This window comes from Scyliorhinus canicula, chromosome 4 (assembly GCF_902713615.1).
Source record: "Scyliorhinus canicula chromosome 4, sScyCan1.1, whole genome shotgun sequence".
NCBI classification, from domain to species: domain Eukaryota; kingdom Metazoa; phylum Chordata; class Chondrichthyes; order Carcharhiniformes; family Scyliorhinidae; genus Scyliorhinus; species Scyliorhinus canicula.
In genome coordinates this window covers 136,406,169-136,427,753 of record NC_052149.1, presented here as the reverse complement: position 1 = coordinate 136,427,753, position 21,585 = coordinate 136,406,169, and the positions used below count along the sequence as shown (strand labels likewise).

At 51.2% G+C, this 21,585-nt stretch overlaps 1 protein-coding gene across 1 annotated transcript in view; it reads right to left on the bottom strand.

Moving 5' to 3' along the window:
* The window catches only part of LOC119965026 (ran-binding protein 17-like), a 1,262,848-nt gene that overhangs the window by 168,647 nt on the left and 1,072,616 nt on the right, over positions 1-21,585 (bottom strand). The gene's annotated exons all lie outside the window — the stretch shown is intronic.

Genomic DNA, 21,585 nt, shown 5'->3' with positions numbered 1-21,585 from the left:
GGTATTGAATAGGAAAGGGTTAGCTCACTGAAATTTTGGGTACAACTATGGATTAACCTGGAAATGAAGAAAGAAATTGTGATTCCTGGAAATCTGATATATAGTAAAAAGGGAAAATACAGTGTCCAAGTACAGTAATGCAAAACTGGTTAGTCATGTTGTTTGATTTCCTTGAAGTCAAATTCCACATCATTCCTTGCATGACTTTTCATTTCCCCCATATGTCCCTTTGAACAGTTCGAACACAGCAGTCCCACCCAAAACATTACCCTTTCTCCCACAGGTCTGTTGTGGGTTTCCAGCATTTCCGGGAATTGTGTGGACTTTGAGTGTATTGCCCAAAATGGCTAAAAACACAATTTAGACAGAAATGATTCCTTTCTCAGTGTAAAATCTCCTTCAGACAGATGTCCCACGAGAATTTATAGTCAGTATTAAGAGACTGAATGTTGGCTTTGATCTTCCAGCATGCAGACCAAGAATGACGACATATTGGAGATAAAAGACGATCAATTTCAATTTAATACATTAAAGTTCCCTCTGCAATATCTCAAAAAACAAAATGGATTTAAAATCAGGAATTTGTTTGCTGAACTTCTCATTTTGGTGAGTCCCATTGATTTCAATGAAAATGCTTGTAATAATCATGGAACTTTAAAACCACGCAATGCTGAGCTCTGATCCCTAGTATTCCTTTATGGTCACTTCCACAAACTGGAGGCATATGGCCAGACTCTCAGTCGGCTACAAGAGTATGACTAGAGCAGTTAACAGTGCTTTAACCAGGTATTCATGTCTATACAAGGAACCCAGGAGCTGTTGCCATGAGGACCAACTTTTAACTATTTCTTCTGCCTGCAAAACCTAGAACATGTCGCTCCTTCGAGCATTGTTCCTCATAAATGCCCTCTAAAATAGATGTGGCGCGTCATCACCCTCCTTACCCCTCCAAAAATAAAGAGAAAAGAAATGTATAAAAATATTTCCGCAATTGCATTGAAGAACAGGAAGGGTATTGAATGAGGCAACAGTTCGATGATAAACTGGTTGGAAGATAAAACAGAAATAGTAGAGCAGTTCTCAAGTAGTCGGCAGTAGAAAACAGTGTCTTCTGTTCACTGTGTGCATCAATGATTTGGATATAAAGCTAAAGGACGTGTTGTCCAAATTTGCAGATGATACTAAAATGGGAACCATAGTAAATACACTGAGGATCAGAGGAAACTTCCAATGGGATACAAGATGGTAGGATGAGCAAAACAATTGCAGATGGAATTCAATTTCAGTGAATGTGAACTGGTAAATTTTAGTTTAAAAAAATAAACAATCATTATACTTTGATTGGGGGGGGTGGAGAGGAATGGTGAGATGGAAGGGAAGAAGGATTTAATGGTTCAGTTTCATAAGGTAGTAAGAGCAGCAGCTCAAGTGCATCAGGCTGGCAAAAACTTTTGAAATACAAGGTTTTCTTGCAAGAATAAAAAGTTGAGATGCAACAATGAATTTGCATAAAATGTTACGAAGTTGGAGTTTTGGGTTTTACACTATGATAGAATGTTGAGGTAATGGAGAGTGTACAGTGCAAATTTGGTTGGATTCTGCCTGGTACAAGAAAATACAAAGAAAGAGTTGCAAAATTGTGGTTCTTGCCCCGCAAGAAGATGTCGGATGGGTCTTGCGAGGCGGCGGAGGAAAGGACGTCCTCCTTCAGAGGCCAGACCCCTTTTCAGGCCCCACCCCAGTGAAAGAACCCCCCTCCCCCTCCCACAGGCTGCCCCCCCAGCGTTCCCGCGCTGTTCCATCCGGCAGCGACCAGGTGTGGACGGCGCCGGCGGGAACCTGTCGTGTTGGGCAGGCAACTCGGCCCATTCGGGCCGGAGAATCGCCGCTAGCCCGTTACAAACGGCGAGTGGCGATTCTCCCAGCGGCCAGCCGTGAATCTCGCCAGTTTTGGGGAGGGGGGTGGGAGAATTGCGTGCGGGTGCTGGGGCAGCATGGCGGGACTCGCTCGGCGCCCCGGCGATTCTCCCACCCGGCGTGGGGGGGGGAGAATTCCGCCCCCTGACACAGGAACAGAATTTGCACATGGGATTAAGACAATTGCTCATGTGGAGAATAAATACCTACGATTCACTCAATCATCCCTCCGCCTGAGGCACCAGTGAGTTCACATTGGAGAAAGGTTGTTCATCTGTACTGAATGTGAGAGGTAATTTAAAGCTATTTGTATCTTTGATCGCACCAGCAAGTTTACACTGATAAGAGGCAGTTGAAATGTTCTGACTGTGAGACGAAATTGGTTGGGTCAAGCATAATGCTTTCATGTTGTAATTTCTTTTTTTTTCAGATTTACAGACAATTTTATTGAGGTATTTTTGGCATTGTAAACAGTAACAATATACATTAGTGTGCAAATACCAGTTACAAAAAACATAGTGCAAATAACAGTTCCCTCTCGCAAATAGACCTGCCAATTCTTCCCCCCTACTCTACACTATTCTAAGCAAAGGCCACAACGTCGGCCTCTATCCCCTCCTGGACTCCCGGGTCCTCCGACACCCCACAAATCGTCACATCTGGACTCATAGCCACCCTTGTTTTCAGTACCCGGGACATGACATCCGCAAATCCCTGCCAGTACCCCCTGAGTTTTGGACACGCCCAGAACATGTGGGCATTGTTCGCTGGTCCTCTCCCACATCTATCACAGTTGTCCTCCAGCCCAAAGAATTTGCTCATCCGGGCCATCGTCATGTGGGCGCGGTGAACTACCTTGAACTGAATCAGGCCGAGCCTGGCACATGTCGCGGTTGCATTTACCCTCCTCAGAGCGTCTGCCCATACGCCTCCCTCCAACTCCCCACCAAGCTCCTCCTCCCACTTGAGTTTCAGTTCCTCGGTCCCTGTGTCTTCCGCTCCCATAAGCGCCTTAGAAATATCCGATGCTCTCCCCTCTCCTACCTCACCCCTGGAAACTACCCTGTCCTGGATCCCCCTTGGTGGAAGGCGTGGAAAGGACGGGACCTGTCTACGTACGAAATCCCGCACCTGCAAGTACTGAAAGTCATTCCCCCTCGACAGCCCGACCTTCTCCTCCAGCGCCCTCATGCTCGCGAAGCTCCCTTCCAGGAACAAGTCACCCATCCTTCCCACCCCCGCCCTCTGCCACGCTCGAAACCCGCCGTCCATCTTCCCGGGACAAATTGGTGGTTGTCGCATATTGGGGACCAGACCGACGCTCCCACTTCCCCCGCATGCTTCCTACATTGGCCCCAAATCCGCAGAGCTGCCACCACTACAGGGCTGGTGGACCACCTGGCCGGCGGGAGTGGCAGGGGAGCCGTGACCAGGGCTGCCAAGCTGGTGCCCCTGCACGAAGTAGCCTCCACCCGCTCCCAAACCGACCCCGTACCCACCATCCATTTCCTTATCATGGCTATGTTAGCCGCCCAGTAGTAGTTGCTGAGGTTCGGCAACGCCAGTCCCCCCTCGCTATGGTTCCCTTCCAGCAACCCCCTCTTAACCCGCGGGGACTTCCCTGCCCAAACAAATCCCAGGATGATTTTATTGATTCTTTTAAAGAAGGACCGTGGAATGAAAATAGGGAGACACTGAAAAATAAACAGGAATCTTGGGAGGATTGTAATCTTCACCGTCTGTACTCTCCCCACTAGTGACAGCGGGAGCGCCACTTGTATCCCTAAATACCTAAATCTTTCCCCAACCAGCCTAAACGGTAGCTCCCTCAGCCTATTCTCCTGACCCGTCGCCTGTACCACAAACATCTCACATTTTGCCATGTTCAACTTGTACCCTGAAAACCGGCTAAATTCCCCTAGGATTTCCATAATCCAGTCCATCCCTGCCGCTGGATCCGACACATACAAAAGCAGGTCATCCGCGAGACCTTGTGTTCTACCCCCTGTCATGTGGGAGTAGCTTTAAGAAATGGAGCAGCTCATATTACTGAAGTGATGTCAGAGGGTGGGGGGGAGCCGAGATGAGCTCACTTCTGTGTTTTAGTTTCAGTTTTGAGAGAGAGCAGCTGAAAAGTGCCTGGCTGGTTTGCTGTGAGCTGTTTGAAAGGAGAAAGCCGGTTTGAGGAGAAAGCTGTGTGTTTTTCAAAAGCTGCAAGAAGAAAACACTGAACTAGTCTGTTGATGTCTGAAAATCCAAAGACTATAAGTATATTGAATGTAACCTCATGTCTGTTGTTAAAGGTGAAGTCTTTTGGAGGTATGAAGGAACATTTTGAGGGATTATTTAGTGTTGTATTATTTTCGGGGTTATCTTTGAAGTAAAGGGTGTTAAGTGATCCAATGTTTATTTAAAAGGTTAAGTTGAATTCATGGAATAAACATTGTTTTGTGTTTAAAAAACCTACGTGTCCATGATTGTAATACCACACCTGGGTAACAAGCTGGATGCTTCAAAAGCAACAATACATTAAAGGGAGAGGTTGGTTGAACTCCATGATACATTTTGGGGTTCTGAAAACACCGCTCCTATAACATCCCCCCCTGACCATTCCCTTCCATCCTCTTGCCGCTCTCAGAGCAATTGCCAGCGGTTCTATGGCCAACGCAAACAGCAATGGAGAGAGGGGGCATCCCTGTCTTGTCCCGCGGTATAGTCTAAAATACTCAGATGTCGTCCTGTTCGTCCTTACACTAGCCTCCGGGGCCTGATAGAGCAGTCTAACCCAGTCCACAAAGCCTTCCCCAAACCCAAACCGTCCCAGCACCTCCCATAAAAAACCCCACTCCACCCGGTCAAAAGCCTTTTCGGCATCCATTGCCACCACTACCTCCACCTCTCTGCCCTCTGGGGGCATCATAATCACATTGAGTAGCCTTCTTAGATTGGCTACCAGCTGCCCGCCCTTAAGAAACTCCGTTTGGTCCTCCACAATCACGTCCAGTACGCAGTCTTCGATTCTGGATGCCAGAATCTTGGCCAGCAGGATAGTGTCCACATTAATCAGGGAGATTGGCCTATAGGACCCACAAGCTTCCGGATCTTTGTCCCGTTTTAATATCAGCGAGATGGTGGCTTGCGACATCGTCGGGGGTAGCACCCCATTGTCCCTCGCCTCGTTAAACACCCTAACCAGCACCAGCCCCAATATTCCCAAGAACTTTTTGTAGAACTCCACTGGATAACCGTCTGGCCCCGGGGCTTTACCCGACTGCATGGCCTTCAGGCCCCCCATTACTTCTTCAGCTCTAATCGGGGCCCCCAGCCCCTCTATCATCCCCCTGCCCACCTTTGGGAAGGTCAGTCGATCTAAGAAGTGCCTCATCCCCTCGGGCCCCGTGGGGGGTTCCGAGCTATATAGCTTATTGTAAAAGTCTCTGAATACCCTGATCAACCCTGCCGGGTCTCCAACCCGGTTCCATGCCCCATCCACAACCATCCCTATTTCCCTGGCCGCCTCCCTCTTCCTAAGTTGCTGTGCAAGCATTCAGCTGGCTTTCTCCCCATACTCATACACCGCGCCCATGGCCTTTATGAGCTGCTCTATGCCGTTCCCAGTGGATAGCGCCCCCAGCTCTGCCTGCAGTCTCCATCGTTCCCTAAGTAGCTCTGCCCTCGGGGACTCCGCATATTCCCTATCCGTCCGTGTCAACTCCTGCACCAGTCTGTCCATCTCCGCCCTGTCCGTTCTGTCCCTATGGGCTCGGATTGAGATCAGTTCCCCTCTCACCACCGCCTTCAGAGCCTCCCAGAGCACCGCTGCTGAGACTTCCCCTGTATCGTTGACCTGCAGGTAGTCCTGCATGCATTTCCCCAGTCTCTCTCACACTCTCTCATCTGCCAACAATCCCACCTCTAACCTCCATTGTGGGCGCTGGTAACTTTCTTTGCAGACCAGCAGGTCGACCCAATGTGGAGCATGGTCCGAAATAATGATCGCCGAGTATTCTGTATCCCTCACCCCCTCCAAAAAGTCCCTACTCATAATAAAGAAGTCAATACGAGAATAAACCTTGTGAACCTGTGAATAGAACGAGAACTCCTTCCCCGTCAGCCGGCTGATTCTCCAGGGGTCTACCCCCCCTCCCCCTATTTGTTCCATGAACCATCTCAGTTCCCTTGCCATTGCCGGGACCCTGCCCGTTCTGGAGCACGACCGGTCCAGGTCGGGGTCGAGGACTGTATTAAAGTCCCCACCCATAATCAACTTGTGTGAATCCAAGTCGGGGATTTTCCCCAGCAGACTTTTGATGAAATCTACATCATCCCAGTTTGGAGCGTAAACATTCACTAGGACCACCTTCACCCCCTCAAGCTTACCCCGGACCATGAGAAATCTATCACCCCCATCCGCTACTGTGCTGTCCGCCTCAAATTGAACCTGTTTGTTAATCATGATCGCGACCCCTCTGGTCTTAGCGCCAAGCCCCGAATGAAGACCTGGCTAACCCAGCCCTTCCGTAATCTAATCAAATGTGTCTCCTGCCGCAACATTATATCCGCCTTCAGAGCCTGTAAGACAGATGTCAGAGGTAGGTTCTTTGCTCAGAGAGTAGAAGGGGCGTGGAATGCCCTGCCTGCAACAGGGGTGGACTCGTTCGACACCATAATCCCAGCCAAGCTCATATCAAAGCTCCAAAACCTAGGACTTGGCTCTCCACTCTGCAACTGAATCCTCGATTTTCTGACCAACAGACCACAATCAGTAAGAATGAACACCAACACCTCCTCCACAATAGTCCTCAATACCGGTGCCCCGCAAGGCTGTGTACTTAGCCCCCTACTCTACTCCCTGTACACACACGACTGCGTGGCAAAACTTGGTTCCAACTCCATCTACAAGTTTGCTGACAAGACGACCATAGATAGATAGAACAGTACAGCACAGAACAGGCCCTTCGGCCCTCGATGTTGTGCCGAGCCATGATCACCCTACTCAAACCCATGTATCCACTCTATACCCGTAACCCAACAACCCTCCCCCCCCCCCCCCCTTACTTTTTAGGACACTACGGGCAATTTAGCATGGCCAATCCACCTAACCCGCACATCTTTGGACTGTAGGAGGAAACCGGAGCACCCGGAGGAAACCCACGCACACACGGGGAGGACGTGCAGACTCCGCACAGACAGTGACCCAGCCGGGAATCGAACTTGGGACCCTGGAGCTGTGAAGCATTTATGCTAACCACCATGCTACCGTGTTGCCCCTAATAGTGGGCCAGATCTCGAATAACGACGAGTCAGAATACAGGAGGGAGATAGAGAACCTGGTGGAGTGGTGTAACGACAGCAATCTCTCCCTCAATGCCAGAAAAACTAAAGAGCTGGTCATTGACTTCAGGAAGCAAAGCACGGCACTGGAGAGCTTCACGCAGCTCCAGCTGCTGATACGGGCGCCAGCACGGCCTGGTCCACATATGCGCTCCACGGCCGGCGCGAGTTCGCACATGCGCGTGGGTTGCCTTCTTCGCGCCGGCCCCCGGGCAACATGGCGGAGTCCTGCAGGGGCACCAGTGCAGAGGAACATAGGGCCCCCCCTGGGATAAGCCCGCCCGCCGATCGGTAGGCCCCGATCGCGGGCCTGGCCACAGTGGAGGCCGCCGCCGGAGTCAGATCCCCCTCCCCCACACCAGGACGGCCCCCGCAGCATGAACGCTGAGGTCCCGCCAGGTAGGACCACACGCAAACACTGCCGGCGGGACTGGGCCGAACACGGCGGGCATTCAGCCCGTCAAGAGCGGAAAATTGCCGGGGGGGGGTCGCGCTGAGCGACCCCCGACCGGCGCTGCAGCAATTGCGCCGGCACCTTTGGCGGCAATTCTCCGACCCGATCGCGTGATTCGGAGAATCCCGCCCATGGAACGCGCTGCCTGGGGAGGTGGTGGGACCAGGTACGATAGTGGCATTTAAAAAGTGCGCGAACACACGTGCCCTCTTGACCGGCCCATTTAGCCCTCTAACATTCCAGGTGATCAGCCTGGTTGGAGGGCACCCCCCCCCCCCCCCCCCCCCCCCCCCCACGCTGATCAGTCATCCCCCTTCCTGGACCTAACCCCTGCCCATGTTCCGCACCTCCCCTGGTCCGCCTCTTGGCAGCTCCCACTCCTGACCTCTTCCCTGTTACCTGGTTCAGTTCCCTCCCTCGTCAACAGATCATCTTCCCCCCTTACCCCCCCGCCCCAGCAATCACCCCCTGTAACCTAACCCCTGCCATATGCTGCATGTATACACACCCCCCACTTCGCTCCCGTTGACCAGCTCAAAGCAGCTAGCCTGGTGGCTCTCAACTCCGACGCCACCATGCCTCCCACCTATTGTCCACCCGCTCCCCTCTCCCCACACCCATCAACACCCCCTCCCCAGAACAGCCCTGTTCGAGCAATCGCTCTGGGACCGAAACAGAGAGAAAACAAACAAAGAACAAAGCTCGCCCCCACAATAGTGCAATTCAAACTGTGTAATGAGGTGGGCGCTACCACCCACCCCCTCCCAACATGCCCAGAAAAATAGCAAAAAGAACCCGAACAGCCCCCCCAGCACCCAATAACTTAAACTTTAACTATCACTTTGCCTTTAACTTTAAAACTTTCAAACAGGTAAACACAAACACAAGAACACCCCCAATTTTAAGTAAAAGAACATGCCGAACGACATCATTAACATGAAGGGCAATCTGCCAACAAATGCAAACATCCCTTAATACACTCTAACTTGAGTCCATAGGTCCTCAGTTCGGCACCAGTCCATGCCCCTTAGCGAAGTCCATCGCTTCCTCTGGGTCGTCAAAATAATGTTGCTGTTCCCGGTATGTGACCCAAACCCGCGCCGGGAAAAGTAGCCCGAACTTGACCTTTTTTTTAAAACAGGATCTCTTTAATTTGTCTGTATGCTGCCTTCCTTCCGGCCACCTCCTGGCTCAGATCCTGGTAGATGTGCAGGACACTGTTGTTCCATGAACAGCTCTTCGTGCTCTTGGCCCACTGTAGAGCCCGCTCCTTGTCCACGAACCTATGGAACCTGACCACCATCGCCCCCCGCCCCCCCCTCATCCCTCGTGGCTGCCTCGCCTGCATCCTGTGTACCCTGTCCAGCTCCAACGGACGCGGGAAGAAATCATCCCCCACCAGCTTCTGCAGCATGTCTGCCTCATATGCCGTGGCATCCACTCCCTCGGCCCCCTCCGGGAGCCCAATGATTCTCAGATTCTGCCGGCGAGACCTGTTTTCCAGGTCCTCCAGCTTATCCATCAGCCTTGATTGCTGCTCCTTCAACTTTCTAATTTCCACATCCGCTACCGTTTGGAAATCCGCCTGCTCTTCCACTGTCTTCTCCAGTGCCTGGACCTTCTTATCCTGAGCATCCAGCCTCTGGTCAAGTTGCTGCACCGCTTTCTGGAGCGGTTCCAAATTATCCAGCTTCAGTGCTGCGAAACTCTCTTTCATGACCTGCAGCATGTTGTCCAGTGCTGCCTGGACCGTCCTTTCCGTGGTCAGTTCGTCGGCCATCTTTCCTCCCACTTGAACTTCCACACCATCTTTGTTCAGCCCCTTCTTCGCCTGTTTTCGCTCCCCTCTGCTCCTTAAGTCCATACAACTCTGTATGGATTCAGATTTAGAGTGCTATTGCTTTCCACTCCAGCGCTCAAAAGTTTGAAAAAGTCGGGGGAAAAGGTCTAAAAGTCTGACCGGAGCGAGAGCCACCAAATGCGTGACTTACTCCCTTATAGCCGCCACCGGAAGTCTTCATGTTGTAATTTCAATGGGATTCGAATAGGTTTGAAAGCAACACTCCTCGATGCACTAATTCCAGTGACAATAATGCACAGTAATGAAATGACATGTCAACCTCATGAAAGTATCCTATAATTATCACAAGCAGATAGTACAGTGAGTTTAAATCTTCGAGAACATAAAAAATTGCAGAGAGAAACAAATTAGTCTTTGAAAGGTCAGACAACACTGGGCTTTGTAGGCAATGTGCTGGAACCAAGTGCCACACTTATTTCTGGTATAAAAACTCGTCATCTGGAAGTGGAATCATTTAAGAGAAATCAAAAATCTAATCTCTTCTTTAGATACAACACTGAATAATTAGTGAACATTCATCCATGGGAAATAGACAAGAGGACACAAAAACAGGATATTCAAAATTAATAATGTTGCCCATCAGAAGTCTTTTAATTGTATCCTCTATGGATCTGCCTGTGAACTTCAGAATCTACAGAGCATCAATACCAGCTTGGCTCAGATGGTAGCACTCAGCCAGAAGATTGTAATAAAAAAACGTTTCCTGAACTGATGCCAAACAGCTCATTTCCCCTTAACAATTTTTAACTCTTTAACACCACAATTAGGTCCAAGAACTGAGCAATGCTTCCATATCTGGAACCATTTCTTGCAAGAATAAAAAGTTGAGATGCAACAATGAATTTGCATAAAATGTTACAAAGTTGGAGTTTTGGGTTTTACACTATGATAGAATGTTGAGGTAGTGCTTTCACCTGAGGAAGGAGCAGTGCTCCGAAAGCTCGTGTTTGAAACAAACCTGTTGGACTTTAACCTGGTGTAAGACTTCTTACTGTCCATATTTGGGGACGTTATTCAACTTCTGCTCTTTCTTTTTATTTATTCAGGAGATTTGAGTATTGATTGGTGTGTGGTTTAGTGGGGAATTTGAAGTCGATGGTGTACCCATGCATCTGCTGCCCTTGTTCTTCCAGGTAGAGCTAACAGGTTTGGAAGGTGCAGTCAAACGAGGCTTGGGAAATGCTGCAGTGCATCTTGTAGATGGCACACATGACTGCAACTGTGCGTGGAGAGAGTGAATATTTAAGGTGGTCCCAATCAAGTGGGTTTTGTCCTGGATGGTGTTGAGCCGAGAGTGTTGTTGGAGCTGCATTCACCCAGGCAAATGGGGAGCATTCCTTCACACTCCTGACTTATGCCTTGTAGATGGTACATAGGAATGTAGGAATTAGGAACAGAAGTAGGCAATTCAGCCCTTTGAGCCTGCTCCGCCATTCAATCAGACCATGGCTGATCTCTGGTGGATATGCTTTGGGTGGGGGCGTTGGGGGGGGGGGGGGGGGGGAGGTTGAGGGGGAAGTCAGGAGGTGACTCAGTGCAGAATTCCCAGCTTCTGAACTGCACTTGTGGCCACCATGTTTATATGGTTGGCCCAGTTAAGGTTTTTGGTCAATGGTAACCCCAAGAAAGTTGATTGTGAGGGATTTGTCATAATACACACATAAGTATATGATGGTGCAAAGACACACACTGACTGACACACTGCAAGCAAGACCAATCAACGCACACAACACAGCAGCCAATCACCAGTTAGGGCACGGTCACTATAAAGCCAGAGGGCACTAGTTTTCCTGTTCATTCGGGATGCAGCCTCTGAGACAGACAGAGCCCACAGTCAGTAGCATGAACATCTACCATGTGCTAGCAGTATAGGTTGGTCGGGTTAGCCATAGGTCTTCAGTCAACCTAACATAGTGTTGACCCACAGTGCAAGTATGTTTAACAGCTCATAGTTAAATAAAATAGAGTTGTACTTTTACAAGTGTTGGTAGCCTGTCTATGTTACTGCTCTGGTAAATGCAGTCCTCACAGACCCAGCATACCCAACACATCAGGATTCATTAATGTAATGCTATAAGAGATGGTTCTCTCAATTTGGGGATAGCCATTACCTGGGCCTTTTGTGGCACAAATGTTACTTCCCACTTGTTAGCTTATGGTTGAATATTGCCCAGGTCTTGCTGCATGTGGGCCCAGATTGCTTTAGTATCTGAGGAGTTGTGAATAGGACCGAACACTGTGCAATCATCAGCGAACATCCCTACTTCTGCATATGCTGGATGGAAGGTCATTGATGAAATAGCTGAAGATGGTTGAGTCTAGGACACTACCCTGAGAAGCACTGCAGTGATGTCCTGTGGCTGAGGTGATTGACCTTCAACAACCACAACTATCTTCCTTTGTGCCAAGTATGAATCCAACCAGTGGAGAGTTTTTCTCCCAATTCCCCAACTTTAATTCTGTCGAAGAACACAAACAGAGCATTGATGAGCAGGTTATTGCTGTGTGAGCGCAGTTTGATAGCTAAGGCAGGCAGGAATCAGGGGCGGGATTCTTCGACCCGCCCATCGGGCTGGAGAATCGCCGGGGGGGCGGCGTGAATCCCGCCCCAGCCGGCTGCAGAATTCTCCGGCACCAGGGTTTTGGCAGGGGCGGGAATTGTGTCGCGCCGGTTGTCAGCCGCTGGCAGCAGTCCCCCGGCGATTCTCCGGCCCGCGATGAACCGAGCGGCTGCCTATATTAGGCCGTTCCCGCCGGCTTAAATTAGACCTGATAATTACCGGCGGGACCTGGCCCTGCAGCCGGACTCCGGGGTCCTCGGGGGGAATCTGGCCCTGGGGGGTGCCCCCACGGTGGCCATTCCCGCGATTGGGGCCCACCAATCTGCGGGCGGGCCTGTGCCTGTGGGGGCACCCTTTCCCTCCGCACCGGCTGCTGTGGACCTCCACCATGGCCGGTGTGGAGATGAACCCCCCTGCACATGTACTGGGATGATGGCAGCACATGCTGGTGCACCCGCGCATGTGCCAACTCGCGCTGGCTGGCGGAGGCCCTTCGTTGCCGGTTGGCGCGGCGCCAACCCCGCCAGCGCCGGCCTAGCCACTGAAGGTGAGGAGGATTCCGCACCTTCCAGGCAGCCCAACGCCAGAGCGGTTCACGCCACTCCTCGGCGCCGGGACCGCCCGCCCCGCCGGGTAGGGGAGAATCCCGGCCATATTCTTTGCTGGACCACTTGCATGTCTGGCACTTACCTCAGTGAAGCCCTAACAGGAGGCCTGTGGTCCTTCCTTTCCTCATCAGACTCAAAGTGAAAGCAGATTGGTTTTCATATTCTCCCCACCCACCTCGTTACTGTCTCCTGAATCGCAATAAATTTCCATTCTTTGTAACATGACCCTGCGTGAGATGATGTTATCCCTGTGCTGTGAAATACCGGCCAATATCAGTGGACTCAGACAATGGCTACCATATCGATAGCACTGTTGATAATAGCTTCCATACTTTGTTGACGATTGCAGGCAGACTGCTGGGGTAATAATATGTTGGATTGGATTTTTCCCGCTTTCTGTGGACAGGTCATACCTGATCAATTTTCTACATTGTCGGGTAGGGTACCAGTGCAGTAGCTTTCTTGGAAGAGCTTGGCTAGGGATGTAGCTAATTCCAACGCACAAGTCTTCGGGAGTACAGCTGAGATGAGGGTGGGGCCTTCTGCTGTATCCAATGACTTCTACCATTTCTTGATATCATGTAGAGTGAATCAAATTGGCTGAAGACTGACATCTATGAACGTGGAGACCTCAGGAGCAAACCAGGAAGGTTTATCCACTTGGCACATCTAGATGAAGATGGTTACAAATGCTTCATCCTTGTTTTTTTGCACTGATGTACTGGCTCCCCCATCATTGAGGATGGAGATGTCTGCGGAACCTCCTCCTCCCATTCATTATTGAACTGTCCACCACCATTTACATTTGAATATGGCAGGGCTGCAGTGCTTTGATCATTTCTGCTTTTTCTGGGATCGCTTGTCCCTGTCTATAGCATGTTGCTTCCATTGTTTTGCATGCATGTAGTTCTGTGTTGTAGTTTCACCAGGTTGGTATTTCAGTTTTAGGTACGTCTGGTTTTGTTCCTGGCATGCTCTCCTGCACTCTGAAACAGGAATGGTCCCCTGGTTGCATGGAATGGTAGAATGAGGGGTGAGGTTTCAGATAGTGGTTGAATACAATTCTGCTGCTGCTGGTGGCCCACAGCACCTGTTACGATCCCTGTGGAGACCAATAACTTTTAAAAAGATAGTTGAATTTTCAGTGACTGACTGAAAGGAACACACAAGATTTCAAGTCTTATGACTTTTACTGTAACAAACTAAAAGCAACATTGTCTGAACACTATTCAGTGGCAACCCCAGGCTATGGTCATACTTTATTCTGGGCGGGATTGTCTGGCCTCCCACTGCGTGTTTCTCAGCTGCGACAGGCAGTGCCGCGATCGCTGACGCGGAATTCCCTGTTCCTGCTGCTGTCAATGGGAATTCCCATTGAAGCCACCCCATGTTGCCGGGAAATCTGCGGGCAGGGGTGTGCGGCTGGCGGGACCAGAGAATCCTGCCGCTGTCTCTCAAGGAGATACTTTATTCTCCCAGACACAGTCTAAAGCTATTCTCTGCTCCTAATGGGCTGCTTCTGTTTTTCCTTTTCTAGCTAGGTAACTTCTAATACCTGAACTGACTTGCACGGTGAGAGCTATCCTGGAGATTCCTCCCTCATTTACCACCCTATTTTCCATCTTCCAAGTTGTTCATTAGTCAAGGTAGAGTGGTAGATGGTAATCAGCAGGCGGTTCCTGTTCCAATATTAGATCTGATCCAAGACATTTTGGGACTAAATGTTGAGGACTCCCAGGCTCCCACCTTCCCAAATGAATACCACTTTGCCAGCACCATTACTGGGTCTTGCCTGCTGATGGGACAGGATATCCACAGGATGGTGTTGGAGGGCTGGCTGCAAGGTAAGATTTTGGTGAGTATGACTATGTCAGCCTTTTGCTTGACCAGTCTGTGGGACAACGATGTTAATGAGGAGGACAGGAAAGAATCTGCCTTTGCTATTTCTGATGATGTCAGGTGGAACAGCCAAGTTTTATTCCTATTCAATATTCTTTAGAGTGTTTTGTTACAACTGAGCAGATTCTTTGGGGACAGTTAAGAGCCAACCGCATTGGGCTGCATTTTACGTGTCCCCGCTGGGTGTGTTTCTGGTGGGGGGGGGCATGTAAAATAGGGTGGGTGCCAACCCCACCACTTTACCGCTCACCCATTTAATACGGGGGGGGGGTGGACAACAAGAGCGGCAGCCCGTCCTCCAGCCTCAAACCGGTATTCAAGAGTCCATTAGGCTTGTTACCAAGTGGGGATATTCGCATATGACTGCACAATGTCCAGCATCGTTCAGACTCTGAAGCAGTCCATACCCTAATGCAGCAAGACCTGGACAATATCCAGGCTTGGGCTAACAAGTTGCAGGTAATATTCACGCCACACGTGTGCCAGGCAATGACCATCTCCAACACGAGAGGATCTAACCATTGGCTCTTGACATTCGATGGCATTACCATCACTGAATCCACCACTGTCAACCTGGTGGTTACCATTGACTAGAAACTGAACTGGTCTAGCCATATTAATATTGTGGCTACAAGAGCTCGTCAGAAACTAGGAATCCTGCGATACATAACCCACCTCCTGAGTCCCAAAGCCTGTTACTATCTACAAGGCACAATTTAGGAGTGTGCTGGAATACTCTCCACTTCCCTGGGTGAGTGCAACTCCAACAACACTCAAGAAGCTCAACATCATCCAGAACAAAGCAGACTGCTTGACTGCTATCCCCTCGACAAACATTCATTTCCTCCACCACCAGAGAACAGTGGAAGTGCTATCATACAAGATGCATTGCAGAAACTTACCAAGGCTCCCTAGACAGCATTTTTCAAACCCACGACCATCACCACCTTGAAGGAAAAGGCAGTGGATACCTGGGAATATCACAACCTGGAGGTTTCCCTCCAAGTCACTCACCATCCTGACTTATTCACTGTCGCTGCGTCAAAATCCTGTAACTTCCTCCCTAACAGCACTGTGGCTGTACTTACACTACAGGACCATAGAAACAGGACTAGGCCATTTGACGAGGCCATTTATGTCCCTTGAGACTGTCCTGCCATTCAATGAAGTCATGACTGATCTGTGGCTTAACTCCAAATACCTGCCCTTGGCCCACGTCTCTTAACATCTTTGTTTGACAAAAATCTATCTATCTCAGATTTAAAATGAACAATTGTTCTAGTTTCAACTGCTGTTTGTGGGAGAGAGTTCCAAACCTCAACTAGACCAGACTTGTCCCAAAACATTAATAAAATCGAAAATGGCCATGGAACTGGGAATATTTATGGACAAGATGGGGGGGGGGGGGGGGGGGAGGAGGATAGATCCTTGGAGATTTCAAAATCCAGGAAGGAAAGAATTTTCATTCTTCTCCCATGTATATCAGGTATATTCCTGTTTTTATAGTGAATAATTCAATTCTCCCAGAAATAGTTGAAATGAAATATGAGGCGATTGTGGTCTCTGATCATGCTCCACTTCTGAATTTTCCCTCCGTGTACCCGAATAGGCGCCGGAGTGTGTCGACTGGGGACTTTTCACAGTAACTTCATTGTAGTGTTAATGTAAGCCTACTAGTGACAATAATAAAGATTATTGTGTATTTGGAACAGGCCTCCAGATTACCTCCCCAGTAACATTACCACTGTGCTATATTTCCCACTGTTTACTGGGATACAGAAAATGCATGTGATGCAGTCGACAAGCATTCTCTCACATCTAACTTCAAGCCCTTTCAAATGCATCTTTTCTATTTTTTCAATGTTAATTTGTTTCTCTGAACTTCACTTTCCTGATTCCACCAAGTTCCAAGTATATTGTCCTCCAAAAGTTGCCTCCTCCCTGCATTCTCCGTGTTCAAAGCAAGACTCATTGTACCATTTCCTGCTATATCTAAACTGTTCCCAGAATCTCAAAAATATGGGGCTGGATTCTCTGATTTTAAGGCTATGCCCCCACGCCGGCGTGGGAACGGTGGCATTTTACGACATAAAAAAGGCCAACGATCCTCCGTTTGGCTGGGGACTGGCATGCCGGCACCCAGCTCTAGCTGCTGATACGGCCCGGAGAAATGCCGGGTCCATGACCACAGATGCGCACGGCGGCAGCCTGCAGTGGCCGCGCCGTGCAACATGGCGCCGGCCGCTTGCGGACCCGGCCTGCGAAATAGTGCCCCCATTTGGCCGACTCGCGCGCCCCGGACTACCTCCCCCCCTCAGTGCCCCCAGCCCCTGGTGAAGTCTCCCCCTGCCCGTAGATCGGCCCACCCCTGACTGTGGTGGCGCTGGTCTGAGTCCGCAGCCGTCATTCCAAGTTCCCGACGGATGCGACCACACACGACCAACACCATCAGGAAATCCGCCGGGTCGGGGACGGAGCATCGGGGGGTGGGCCTCAGGCAATGTCCTGAGGCCGTCGATACGTGACATGCCTGTGGTGAATCACAATCCTAGTAATTCACACTGTGTTATATTGTATGTGTTGTGTCTATGTAAGCTCGGTATACGAGCAGTTGCGCGGCTCTGCCCATAGGGGGAGATGAGGAGTTTGTACTGGGCTCCACCCTTGGCTCCGCCCATGGTTCTGCCCATGGCTTCTCCCACTAACTGGAAGTATAAAGATCTGCAGTTGTGAGCCTGCTGCCACTTCATCTCGTCGCAGACAGGCTCAGTTGTAAGACTATTAAAACCACTGATCACTTCCAACCACGTGTCTTGTGAATTGAAGGTCACATCAATTTAATAGTCTTAGGAAACTTGAAGAAAACGACTATGGAATCAGCCCTCAAACCTGATCGACTAGAACTCGACCCGCAGAATGCAGAGGCGAAAGAAATCTTTCAACACTGGCTCAGATGTTTCAAGGCCTACCTGGCTGAATCAAGCACATCAGAAACTACAGAGCAGCAGAAACTCAATCTACTGCACGCAAGGGTGAGCCACCGTATCTCTACACAACTTAACAGTATTACCTCGTATACGGAGGCCCTGGCCATGCTAGATTGAATGTACGTGAGGCCCATCAACGAGGTCTACGCACGCCACATTTTTACGACCCGCCGCCAGCGCCCCGCGGAGTCGTTGGATGAATTCCTGCGGGATTTAAAAGTTTTAGCTCGGGACTGTAATTACCAAGCTGTATCAGCCGAACAGCATATGGAGCTCACTGTCAGAGATGTCTACGTGGCAGGGCTCAGGTCAAACAATGTGCGCCAGCGGTTGCTTGAAAAAGGGGCCCAGAACTTGGAGGATACTGTAGAATTGGCTAATACCATGGAGGTCTCGTTCCGCAGCCTTACCTCGTTCCCCGCAGACCAAGCGACCCCATCCTGGGCTCCCGACCAGAGACTGCCCCAGGCCTGCGCCGTGCGGCCACCCACCCAGTACGCAGCCCCAGTGTGCTATTTTTGCGGACAGCCCCAGCATCCACAGCAGAACTGCCCGGCCCGCAATGCGACCTGCTGCGGTCGCAAAGGACATTATGCCCGGGTCTGCCTGGCGAAGAAATTCCCCTCTCCAAACTCTACCGCAGCCCAGAGCACTCATTTCCAAAACTCACAGGCCCGCAGGCCCCGAAATGCTGCGGCTTGTACTCCGACTCCGTCCCCACCCGACAGGTGCGACTCATGGGGGCCGCTATCTTGGCAACCCCCCTCCACGTGGCCGGCCACGTGCGACTCATGGGGGCCGCCATCTTGGGCGCCATCTTCCTTGCCGCCCGCCACGTGCGATCCACGTAGGCAGCCATCTTGGGATCCATCCTCTTCAAACTCTGAAACTCACCTCGAAGACTACGAACTCAGAGGGCAGTCATCACGGGGCCACTCCAGTACAGCTAATCGAGCCGCCGACTACCCGCAACTCAGTTGGACCAGTTGCGTCCGAAACGCCTCCACAACTCAATGATGACCGTTAAAATCAATGGGTACAGGACACCGTGCCTCTTTGACTCCGGGAGCACCGTGAGCTTCGTACACCCAGATCTGGTAAGATGCTCTTCGCTCCCTATTTTCCCTGCACGGCAAACTATCTCTCTCGCTTCGGGCTCACACTCCGTTCACCTCCAAGGGCGCACCGCCGCGATCCTAACGATCCAGGGCACTAGCTACTCGACCTTCCACCTATACGTACTCCCCGAACTCTGCGCCCCACTCTTACTGGGTCTCGACTTCCAGTGCAACCTCAAAAGCCTCACACTCAGCTTCAGCAGGCCCTTGCCCCCACTCACTATCTGCAGCCTCGCTACGCTAAAAATTGACCCCCCTCCACTCTTTGCCAATCTCACGCCGGACTGCAAATTCATAGCCACTCGCAGCAGGCGATACAGCCTGCAGGACAGGGAGTTTATCAGAACTGAGGTCCATAGGCTTCTACATGAGGGGATCATAGAGGCCAGTAATAGCCCCTGGAGAGCTCAGGTGGTGGTCGTCAAGACTGGGGAAAAATTCCGAATGGTAGTGGACTATAGCCAAACCATTAATCGGTTAACGCTCCTCGATGCCTACCCCCTCCCCAGGATTGCAGACATGGTGAATCAGATCGCCCATTATAAAGTCTTCTCCACGGTGGATCTGAAGTCTGCATACCACCAGCTCTCAATCCGCCCGGAGGACCGCCACTACACGGCGTTCGAGGCCGACGGCCGCCTCTTCCATTTCCTCCGGGTTCCCTTTGGCCTTACGAATGGAGTCTCGGTGTTCCAACGAGCAATGGACCGAATGGTGGACCAGCACGGGCTGCGGGCCACGTTTCCGTACTTGGACAACATCACCATCTGTGGCCATGATCAGCAGGACCACGACGCTAACCTCCATCGATTTCTCCAGGCTGCCCAGAAACTCAACCTCATATATAACATGGAGAAATGCGTTTTCCGCACAACCAGGCTAGCATTCCTCGGCTATGTCATGGAAAACGGAGTCCTGGGCCCCAACCCGGACCGTATGCGCTCCCTCTTACAATTCCCTCTCCCTCATTGTCCCAGGGCTCTCAAAAGGTGCCTGGGGTTTTTCTCATATTATGCCCAGTGGGTCCCTCAGTATGCGGACAAAGCCCGGCCACTATTTAAGGCCACACTCTTTCCTCTATCAGATGAGGCTCGCCAGGCCTTCACCTGCATCAAGGAGGACATCGCCAAAGCGGCCATGCGGGTGGTGGATGAATCCGTCCCTTTCCAGGTAGAGAGCGATGCCTCAGAGGTCGCTCTCCCAGCCACCCTAAATCAGGCAGGGAGACCAGTCGCCTTTTTCTCCCGAACCCTCTCCGCTTCGGAACTTCGACACTCCTCGGTCGAAAAGGAAGCACAAGCCATCGTGGAAGCTAGACGTCACTGGAGGCACTACCTCGCAGGTAGGAGGTTCACCCTCATCACCAACCAAAGATCGGTTGCCTTTATGTTTGACAACTCACAAAGGGGCAAAATTAAAAACAATAAGATCCTACGGTGGAGAATCGAACTCTCCACCTACAAGTACGATATCATGTACCGACCGGGGAAGCGTAACGAGCCTCCAGATGCCCTGTCCCGCGGCACGTGCGCCAGCGCGCAAGACGACCGCCTGAAAGCCATCCACAATGACCTCTGCCACCTGGGGGTCACCCAGCCCGCCCACTACGTCAAAGCCCGAAATCTGCCTTTCTCCACCGAGGAGGTAAAAGCCATCACCAGGGATTGCCCGATCTGTGCGGAGTGCAAACCGCACTTCTGTAGACCAGACAGAGCCCACCTGGTAAAGGACTCCCGGCCCTTTGAACGCTTGAGCATCGATTTCAAAGGGCCACTCCCCTCGACCAATTGGAATGTGTACATCCTAAACATCATAGGTGAATTCTCCCGCTTCCCCTTTGCTATCCCGTGCCCCGATATGACCTCCCACACAGTCATCAGGGCCCTGCACAGCATCTTCACCCTGTTTGGTTTCCCCAGCTATGTACACAGCGACAGGGGTTTGTCCTTTATGAGCGACGAGCTGCGTCAGTACCTGCTCGACAAGGGCATTGCCTCGAGTAGGACTACCAGCTACAACCCCAGGGGGAACGGGCAGGTGGAGAGGGAGAATGCGACGGTCTGGAAGACCGTCCTACTGACCCTCTGGTCCAGGAAGCTCCCAACCTCCCATTGGCAGGAGGTCCTCCCCGACGCGCTCCATGCTATTAGGTCCCTCCTATGTACTGCCACCAATCAGACCCCTCACGAGCGGCTATTTGTTTTTTCCAGGGGAACTACCACGGGGGTTTCGCTCCCAGCATGGTTGAAGACATCGGGTTCGGTTCTCCTCCGGAAGCACATCCGGACCCACAAAACTGACCCACTCGTGGAGAGAGTGCTCCTACTCCACTCGAACCCCCAAAATGCGTTCATCGAATACCCTGACGGACGTCAGGACACTGTTTCCCTCCGGGACCTGGCACCTGCAGGATCCAACTTTGACACCACTACTGCCGAGGCGCCCCTCACACTACACCCCACCCAATCCCCCGCGCCCGGTGCCCCCACGCCTGCAGGTTCACTGCCCGTGCTCCGCGCCCCCGCGCCTATGGGTTTCAGGCACTCGCCGCCACCAGTCGAACCAGTCGGGTCCGAAGCTCGGACCGAATAACCCCCGGAGTCCGCCATGGTACCCTCGCCGACCGCCACCACCCAGCCACCAGAAGAGGCTGCAACCCCGGTGCTTCGTAGATCTCAGAGGACGAATCGACCGCCGGACCGACTCAATTTGTAAACCAATCACCCCCGCTGGACTTGATTTTTTTACAGGGGGTGAATGTGGTGAATCACAATTCTAGTAATTCAAACTGTGTTATATTGTATGTGTTGTGTCTCTGTAAGCTCGGTATACGAGCAGTTGCGTGG